The sequence below is a fragment of the Diaphorina citri genome, unplaced genomic scaffold (assembly GCF_000475195.1).
Source record: "Diaphorina citri unplaced genomic scaffold, Diaci psyllid genome assembly version 1.1 scaffold852, whole genome shotgun sequence".
Lineage (NCBI taxonomy): Eukaryota > Metazoa > Arthropoda > Insecta > Hemiptera > Psyllidae > Diaphorina > Diaphorina citri.
Genome location: NW_007378284.1, coordinates 59948 through 70015, shown reverse-complemented (window position 1 = coordinate 70015; position 10068 = coordinate 59948). Strand labels below are relative to the sequence as shown.

At 37.6% G+C, this 10068-nt stretch overlaps 1 long non-coding RNA gene across 1 annotated transcript; it reads right to left on the bottom strand.

The window, feature by feature from the left end:
* Positions 1-8162: 8162 nt before the first annotated feature.
* On the bottom strand, positions 8163-8889 carry LOC113468793. The gene is made up of 2 exons (XR_003392416.1): positions 8802-8889; positions 8163-8404 (listed from the first exon to the last, which is right to left on the bottom strand). It is a non-coding gene; the product is annotated as an uncharacterized LOC113468793 (long non-coding RNA).
* Between the last annotated feature and the right edge of the window lie 1179 nt (positions 8890-10068).

The window sequence follows — 10068 nt, the reverse complement described above, 5'->3', positions numbered from 1 at the left end:
TTTTAACATTTACTCTAATGCTCAGGACCCACAATCTGAGGTTTGAACTTCGTTTAAGCAATCTGATTTGATTGAAATTAAAAACTTTTCAGCCAATAAAGTTCGAGTTAAAAGTTTAACTGTAGACTTAACTCTAGAAACCATTTACTGGATGAAAATTTGTAGTGAATTAAGCAATCTGGTTAATTTAAAACATTTCAGCTAGACAGATTGCTTAATTAAACAAGAGGCATTTGATTTGCTGATTGGTTAATCTCAAACTTTCTAAACAATTTGACCGGTTGATTTCAAACCTTTAAAGCAATCAGATTGGTTGATTTCAAACTTTTCAAGCAATTTGATTGGTTGATTTCAATCTATTTCGCCAATCAGATAGTTCCCCCCCTTTTATTCAATAAGGTGCTTTAACATGTTATGTTCTTAAACTTCGTTCGCCCCTGAATCAGATTGCTTAATCCAAGAGTTTAACTTAAACCGAGTTTAAACCCTGACTGTGGTCCTGGGCATCAATCTCACAAGTTGCGCGAGGGACTTAAAATTGTTTATTGGAACTCTGCACTCATTTTTGTATATTTTAGAATCAAAATAAATCTCTTATTTTTTTGTAGAAAAAAATCTCGTCTTCTTATTTGTGTCGGATTTAAATATCTTGGGGAGCTATTATTTCCGTGGTCAAATCAGAAATAAACTAAATCTTAAGGTGTCATTATTTATGTGGTCAAATCGGCAATAAACTAGGGTGATGTTTCATTAGCAACAATTAGAGGGTATTATAAAAGTTAGAACTTTCAAGGGTATACACAACACTTGGTAAAACAAATTAAAATCAATAGGGGAAAATGAAAACAGATCGCTTTTTTTTGTAAACGTAACTGGCGAAACCCGGTATGATAGAATAAAATAATATTGTAAAACAAAAAAAGCGATCTGTTTTCATTTTCCCCTATTGAATTAGAGAGGGTCATCCAAAATCATCCATCTGTACAAATTCGCCTAAGAAACGTCAAATTTAATCCAGCAATTTCATAATGGAATTTTAATTGTGTTGAGCATAGATGCTTGTCACAAATGTCGTTCCCCGCTTAATATACTACGCTAAATTTTATGACATGACTTGGACTCGAACCACCAACCTCCAGATTCAAAGTCCACCGTGCTAACAACTGCACCACTGAGGTTGGTAGCAATTTCATAATGTTCAAGAAGTATGTTCAAGAAAAAAAAAAGCTTAAATATCTATTGAAAACTGATGATGTCTCAAGATGTTTTCTCTAAGATACAGTACTTCTTGAAAACAGATCGCTTTTTTGTAAACGTAACTGGCGAAACCCGGTATGGTAGAATAAAATAATATTGTAAAACAAAAAAAGCGATCTGTTTTCATTTTCCCCTATTGAATTAGAGGGTCATCCAAAATCATCCATCTGTACAAATTCGCCTAAGAAACGTCCAATTTAATCCAGCAATTTCATAATGTTCAAGAAGTACTGTATCTTAGAGAAAACATCTCGAGACATCATCAGTTTTCAATTTAAGCTTTTTCTTCGCCTTTTCCCGTGTTCAGACGGGTTCGCCGAGTGCTCATGAACGCTCTACAGCTGTGGTCAAGCTACCAGGTCATCGTCCATAGTGACCTTCATCAGCATGCTTACCTATCCAAGATGATCGTCAACATGGTGGCCTGGGAGCCAACCCTTATTACACCAACCGAGAAGTATCTGCTGAACGGAATCATGTCGCATTTGAAGTGCACGAACGAGGTGCTGCGAACCATTGGCATGATCTGTGGGGATCTCATTCTAGGGATGATCAATGAGTGTCTAGGGTGATTGCTTTGGGCTGACATTTGGTTTTGGCTACAAATTTTACGAGTCGATGCCCTTCGCACTCAACCTTTGCTATTTCTTTAGCAAGGGAAAGTCAGGCTGATATACTCCCTGTTTAAGTTCCCCAGCCAGACTAAGCTAGTTTACTCCCTGTTTAACGTAGTCCAGCCAGACAAAATGTTTACTCTTTCCCATTCGATATCAGGATTCGCTGACAGTCTCCTGACACCGATGAATCAGCCGGTCGTCAATGAGTGTGCGGGCAATCCTGGAAAGAGCGGTGAAAGTCTTGCTCAAGGCGTTATAAAATCGGCTGAAAGCACTAAACCTTCTAGAAATGGAAAGGCTTCTGAAAGTTCTAAAACTGAGGAAATGAGTGTGCGGGCAATCCTGGAAAGAGCGGTGAAAGTCTTGCTCAAGGCGTTATAAAATCGGCTGAAAGCACTAAACCTTCTAGAGGTGGAAAGGCTTCTGAAAGTTCTAAAACTGAGGCACAATCATGCCGACGTCAGCAAAAACGCCGCCAATGTCAACAACCAGGTAAGCAGTTTGTTAGATATTTAAGCTAGCAGGAATTTGGGGTCCAAGAGTCATACTGAACTCTGCACACAGGAATTTCGTCAGAAAAGACCCCCATTTCAATGTAATGTTGCAGGAATTTGGATATATGTCATATATGTGGTTTAAGAAAATCAATACTTGTGTTGATGCAGCTTAACTCCATACACGAAATGCGCACTCAGAGGCTAAGGTGTAGGTGCAAACAGCCCTAAAGGATGGGTTATATGAAGTTAAAGAGGATTGCTTTGGGCTGACATTTGGTTTTGGCTACAAATTTTACGAGTCGATGCCCTTCGCACTCAACCTTTGCTATTTCTTTCGCAAGGGAAATTCAGGCTGATATACTCCTTGTTTAAGTCCCCCAGCCAGACTAAGCTGGTTTACTCCCTGTTTAACGTAGTCCAGCCCCAGACAAAGGTTTGGTGTAAATTAAAGTAAGGTAGGACGTCAGTGATTAGTAATATTTTACTTCGTTTTTCTGGTAAAGACTAAGACATACTATACTCTTAAGTCTTAGTAAGCTTATTGTTGAGTGGATGTGTTTAGTAAAGGCTACTTCTCTACATATTTATGAAGGTGTTAGACTTAATTTAAATTTAACAAGTGAAAAATATTCAAATCGCTACTTCTCTACATATTTATGAAGGTGTTAGACTTAATTTAAATTTAACAAGTGAAAGATCTTCAAATTATTCGGATGTGTGCTACTTCTCTACATATTTATGAAGGTGTTAGACTTAATTTAAATTTAACAAGTGAAAGATCTTCAAATTATTCGGATGTGTTTTTTTCTCCAACAAATACTTTATTTTTATTTGAACATTCATACATACGTACATAACTGTACATGTTTTGCCTTGTGTCCCTGTGAAAATCACTTAAAGTTCCCAATTATTTGACCACCAAGAAGTAAAATTCTCATGTTCAAGGCCAAAGGATTTTTATATCATCCCACCTGGCGGAGACACGTCGCCGGCAGGAAGACAATATGAGGATGTTGGAGGAGATTGAACGGAGTTTGGCGGCAGACAACGTCCCTGGGGACACTCAACCTCACAAAAAACCGGCGTCCATTGGTAGCTCCAGTACAAAACCCGTGTCCAGCAGCCACTCCAGTACAAAACCGGACGCAACCCTCTCCGACATTTCCCTGGATCGGACCAGTCGTGTACTAGCCGACATCAAAGCGAGCATCGAAGATCCGGATCTGAAGGCCCGTAATCTGCAACGCAAACTGGACGAATTCGTGATAGTTCGTCTCATCAAGTCGCTAAGCGTGATTCTCCTCGCGAGTCAGCACTCTATTCACAACATCCCCATGTGCGGGGAGATGTTAGAGTTCTTAGCCGCCTTAAGTCAAGACGGCGCTCGAATAGGCGGAGTTACTGACGAACTAAAAATGGCCATTCTAGGCGGTGCAGCCGCTGTGCTGTTAAGCGCCACAAGGTCGCGAGTGAAAGACTTGGACCTCGCGTGGGTTGGCAGCTGGTGTGTACGGATTTTGAGTGAGAGTTGTGAGAGGCGAGTGGTGGAGATGGGCAGGCGCGTGCTTTCACTGTACGTAGGTCTGTGTGAGGAAGTTAACGGGGGCGTGGTTCCGTCTTAGTTCTCTTTGCATTAATACTCAACTTGTAAAATAACGCTTTATTGACATTTTTAACATTTTAAAGAAATACGAGACATGAATATTGTCTGAGAAAGTGGTATGATAAAGAGAGATACAACAAGTAGGAGACGAAGAGAGAGTGAGTAGAGAAAGGAAGATAGGAGTAATAGAAGAGAAGGAGAGAAAGAGAAAAGGAAAAAAGAATTTATTTTGAGATACATACTGCTAAATAAAGGGAGATAAGAGTAGACAGTGAGAAGAGTGAAAGAGAACTTGAGTAAGTGAGAACGAAGAGGAAGGAAAGGAGTAAGAGGAAAAAAGGGAAGAATAGAGAGAGAGAGAGAAAAAAAAGAGGAAATTATTTTGAGAAACTGCTAGGATTAAGAGAAAAGAGATGGAGAAAAAAGAAGAAAAGAGAGAGAGAGAGAGAGAGAGAGAGAGAGAGAGAGAGAGAAAAAAAAGAGGAAATTATTTTGAGAAACTGCTAGGATTGAGAGGAGAGAGATGGAGCGTGCGTGAGTGATTGCGTAGAAGAAGAGAGTACAAACATTGCATTAATACTCATCGTTTTACTTAACTTACTCTAATCTTTTAACTTTACTCTAATGCTCAGGACCACAATCTGAGGTTGAACTTCGTTTAAGCAATCCGATTGGTTGAATTAAAACTTTTCAGCCAATAAAGTTCGAGTTAAAAGTTCAATTCAAGGATTAACTCTAGAAAGCTAGAAACCATTTACTGATGAAAATTTGTAATGAATTGAGCTTTTTTTTAAAAAAAGATGAGTGTTTCACCGCCGTTTTTATTTCGTAGCGATGAAACAACTGCTACATTGGACGCTTGTGGTCTGTGTCGTAGCATGCCTCTCTCGTAGTTACTTTCAATTTTTTGACCAATCAAGGTAGAGTTGAAAGTTCTCTAGGATGAAGCAATCTGGTTAATTTAAAACATTTCAGCTAGACAGATTGCTTAATTAAACAAGAGGCATTTGATTTGCTGATTGGTTAATCTCAAACTTTCTAAACAATTTGACCGGTTGATTTCAAACCTTTAAAGCAATCAGATTGGTTGATTTCAAACTTTTCAAGCAATTTGATTGGTTGATTTCAATCTATTTCGCCAATCAGATAGTTCCCCCCCTTTTATTCAATAAGGTGCTTTAACATGTTATGTTCTTAAACTTCGTTCGCCCCTGAATCAGATTGCTTAATCCAAGAGTTTAACTTAAACCGAGTTTAAACCCTGACTGTGGTCCTGGGCATCAATCTCACAAGTTGCGCGAGGGACTTAAAATTGTTTATTGGAACTCTGCACTCATTTTTGTATATTTTAGAATCAAAATAAATCTCTTATTTTTTTGTAGAAAAAAATCTCGTCTTCTTATTTGTGTCGGATTTAAATATCTTGGGGAGCTATTATTTCCGTGGTCAAATCAGAAATAAACTAAATCTTAAGGTGTCATTATTTATGTGGTCAAATCGGCAATAAACTAGGGTGATGTTTCATTAGCAACAATTAGAGGGTATTATAAGCAATCAGATTGGTTGATTTCAAACTTTTCAAGCAATTTGATTGGTTGATTTCAATCTATTTCGCCAATCAGATAGTTCCCCCCCTTTTATTCAATAAGGTGCTTTAACATGTTATGTTCTTAAACTTCGTTCGCCCCTGAATCAGATTGCTTAATCCAAGAGTTTAACATAAACCGAGTTTAAACCCTGACTGTGGTCCTGGGCATCAATCTCACAAGTTGCGCGAGGGACTTAAAATTGTTTATTGGAACTCTGCACTCATTTTTGTATATTTTAGAATCAAAATAAATCTCTTATTTTTTTGTAGAAAAAAAATCTCGTCTTCTTATTTGTGTCGGATTTAAATATCTTAGGGAGCTATTATTTCCGTGGTCAAATCAGAAATAAACTAAATCTTAAGGTGCTATTATTTATGTGGTCAAATCGGCAATAAACTAGGGTGATATTTCGTTAGCAACAATTAGAGGGTATTAAAAAGTTAGAACTTTTAAGGGTACACACAACACTTGGTAAAACAAATTAAAATCAATAGGGGAAAATGAAAACAGATCGCCAAGTTGCGCGAGGGACTTAAAATTGTTTATTGGAACTCTGCACTCATTTTTGTATATTTTAGAATCAAAATAAATCTCTTATTTTTTGTAGAAAAAAATCTCGTCTTCTTATTTGTGTCGGATTTAAATATCTTTGGGAGCTATTATTTCCGTGGTCAAATCAGAAATGAACTAAATCTTAAGGTGCTATTATTTATGTGGTCAAATCGGCAATAAACTAGGGTGATATTTCATTAGCATCAATTAGAGGGTATTAAAAAGTTAGAACTTTCAAGGGTATACACACACCACTTGGTAAAACAAATTAAAATCAATAGGGGAAAATGAAAACAGATCGCTTCAGCAAAAACGCCGCCAATGTCAACAACCAGGTAAGCAGTTTGTTAGATATTTAAGCTAGCAGGAATTTGGGTGCCAATAGTCATACTGGACTCCGCACACAGGAATTTCGTCAGAAAAGACCCCCATTTCAATGTAATGTTGCAGGAATTTGGACATATGTCATATATGTGGTTTAAGAAAATCAATACTTGTGTTGGTGCAGCTTAACTCTATACACAAAAAGGAAGGACGGGCTAAAAAGTCCACTCAGAGGCTAAGGTGTAGGTGCAAACAGCCCTAAAGGATGGGTTATTTGTAGTTAAAGAGAATCAATACTTATGGTGATGTAGCTTAACTCGTGGTTTAAGAAAATCAATACTTGTGTTGATGCAGCTTAACTTCATACACAAAATGTCCACTCAGTGGCTTGGGTGTTGGGGCAAACAGCCCTAAATCATGGGTTTATTTGTAGTTAAAGAGAATCAATACTTATGGTGATGTAGCTTAACTCCATACACGAAATGCCCACTTAGAGGCTTAGCCCCAAATGATGGGTTAAGCTTCAACGAACCTCTCCCTTGAGACGAAGGAAGAGGTTCTTCCCCAACTTCCAACACGTCACTACAAAGTACAAAATACTTAACAAAGGCAAAGTCAGTCGAACAAAACAAAACACAGGTAGGGATAATTCAGAAGAAATGAAAACTGAAAACAAAGTCAAAGGCAATCCTGAAAGTACAAAAGAGACTAGCCCTAAAGGATGGGTTAAGCTTCAACGAACCTCTCCCTTGAGACGAAGGAAGAGGTTCTTCCCCAACTTCCAACACGTCACTACAAAATACTAACACGATACCTCCCCCTTCGTTCTCAGCTGGGCTCCACCTGGACCAACGCCGGCTCCCTCAACATTAACCTCGACAATCTAACCCTGTCCAACCCCAACGCAACCTCCCCAACGAACGCCCCCTCTATGAACCAACTAGCCAACAAGACCCCCCTGACGCCGACGGGGGCCATGTTTCGCCCCGCTCAGAATATGGAACTCGCGGATGAAATGCTGTTAGCATTGCTCGAAGAGTTCGAGATAGGAACACAAGAGGTGTCCCTCAGAAACCGTGGCAGTAGACGAAAAGACTCTGAGAAAACTGCCGAAGATGCAAACAAGACGGATGCTCATGAAGGAGAAAAAGAACAAAAGGGTGTTGTCAAGAAAAAGACGAAAAGAGATCGGGAAGAAAACGTTGAAGGAAGCAACGTTGCGAAAACTTGGTTTAAATTTAACTCTTGGATTGAGCAATTTGATTGGTTGACTTCAAAATTTTCAGCCAATCAGATTGCTCCATCTAAGATTTAAAATTGAACCGAGCTTTATTTCTGATTGTAGCCCCGGCCAATAATCGAACCCCAAACAAACCAGGATCCTGTTCCCACTTGACGTGAGTTTCATACGGGCTCTTTTAGACTGCGTGTAAACTGTAAACTTTGGTTGACACCTTAAATTAACAAGTTAAAATAAATTAAAAGATTCCATTTCTGGGGTTCGAATTTCGAAAATAGGTAAATACTGAGAGGGTTTCAAGTAGGTATCATCATAATCTATCTACTTCGAAAAAAAAACATCTAATTTAGAAAATCACCCTGTGTGGGTGTAGTTAACTTTTGATTGGAGATTCCACTGATATTTTCAAAATTATCAATTCCTCTGCATTAGTAAACAATAACAACAAATAGCAGACTTGTGTGTTTAAATTACCGAGTTACCATTGAAAGTTACTGCAACATAAAATTATCTACACCGTTTTCGACACTTTGATAAAATTTAATAACGTTCATCTTTATCAACACTCACCACTTTTTTTTTGTAATTAAAAGACGACCAAATATCCATCAATTAGTGGAATCCTCCAATCAAGCTGATGAAACCCCCCAACATGAGCCTGGTGGAAAAAGGGTTCCTTAGGGTCAACTAGTAAAACAGGATTTGCTGGTGGCAAACCAGAAGACCTTAATCGTATTTCCTTTCTGAATGTGGGTGTCGTTAACTTTTGATTGGAGATTCCACTGATATTTTCAAAATTATCAATTCCTCTGCATTAGTAAACAATAACAACAAATAACCGACTTGTGTGTTTAAATAATTAAATTACCGAGTTACCATTGAAACTGCAACATAAAATTATCTACACCGTTTTCGACACTAGACACTATGATAAAATTTAATAACGTACATCTTTATCAACACTCACCACTTTTTTGTTTGTAATTAAAAGACGAACAAATACCCATCAATTAGTGGAATCCTCCAATCAAGCTGATGAAACCCCCCAACATGAGCCTAATGGAGGAGGGTTCCTTAGGGTCAACTAGTAAAACAGGATTTGCTGGTGGCAAACCAGAAGACCTAAATCGTATTTCCTTTCTGAATTCCCCCCCCCCTTCTGAAGCTCTTTTCCCCTCTTTTTCCTATGGTTTTGAGGCGATGCCAAAAGAGGGGAAATGGTGTACGGCTCCCCCCTTCTGAAGCTCTTTTCCCCTCTTTTTCCTATGGTTTAGAGGCGACGCCAAAAGAGGGGAAATGGTGTACGGCCCCCCCCTTCTGAAGCTCTTTTCCCCTCTTTTTCCTATGGTTTAGAGGCGACGCCAAAAGAGGGGAAATGGTGTACGGCCAATGTAATAGTTAGCCGTATTTTATTATGTGACTTTTTTTAGTCATCACACGAAATTTCTCTTTGGACTAGTTTGGACGTAATGGCGCTGTCAGTCCAAATTAGTCCAAAGAGACATTTCGTATGATGACTAAAAAAAAAGTCACACAGTAAAATATGGCTTTACTCCTGTTCTATAAATTAACCCTGAAGTACCCTCTTCTACCATTTACCTCCCCTCTCTTCCTTGGTGTTTCAATTATTGGTCAAAATTGTCTGTCTTCCCCTCTCCCCATTATGTTTTTATTACTTTTCTTATCATATCTTAAGAAAAGTTTCATTTTCTGTTTTTAGTATTAAGTTTTAACTGCACTCCTGGTAACAAAATAATATCAAACCTCACCACACCTAAATATATTTTATTGATCTTATTTAATATTTTATTTACCCTCTCTTCCTTGGTGTTTCAATTATTGGTCAAAATTGTCTGTCTTCCCCTCTCCCCATTATGTTTTTATTACTTTTCTTATCATATAATAAGAAAAGTTTCATTTTCTGTTTTTAGTATTAAGTTTTAACTGCACTCCCCGGTAACAAAATAATATCAAACATCACCACACCGATATATTTTATTGATCTTATATAATTTTTATTATTTATACTTTTCTTTTTCACTTTTTTTTTAATTAGAAAAAAAGGGCTGATGAATTTTGATAACTTTGGAAAAGAGCTAATAAATTTATTAATAAAAGTGCTGTCACTTTACCTATGATTAATACTATGTATTTTGAAAAAGGGCTCATTTATTTACCTCTAGAAGTCTAGAAGAAGTGATTATAATCAAATCAAAATTTCAAGTTTCCTGATGATAGATAAAGAAAGAGAAAAAGAGTACTTCCCGAAAAGCGAAAAGGACTTAATTATTCAAAGAGTCTCTTAATTTATCCTGGTAATATAGGCTACTATTATTTATTGTTAAATCATATGAGCATTTTATTTTATTTTTGTCCTAATTTCTTACCA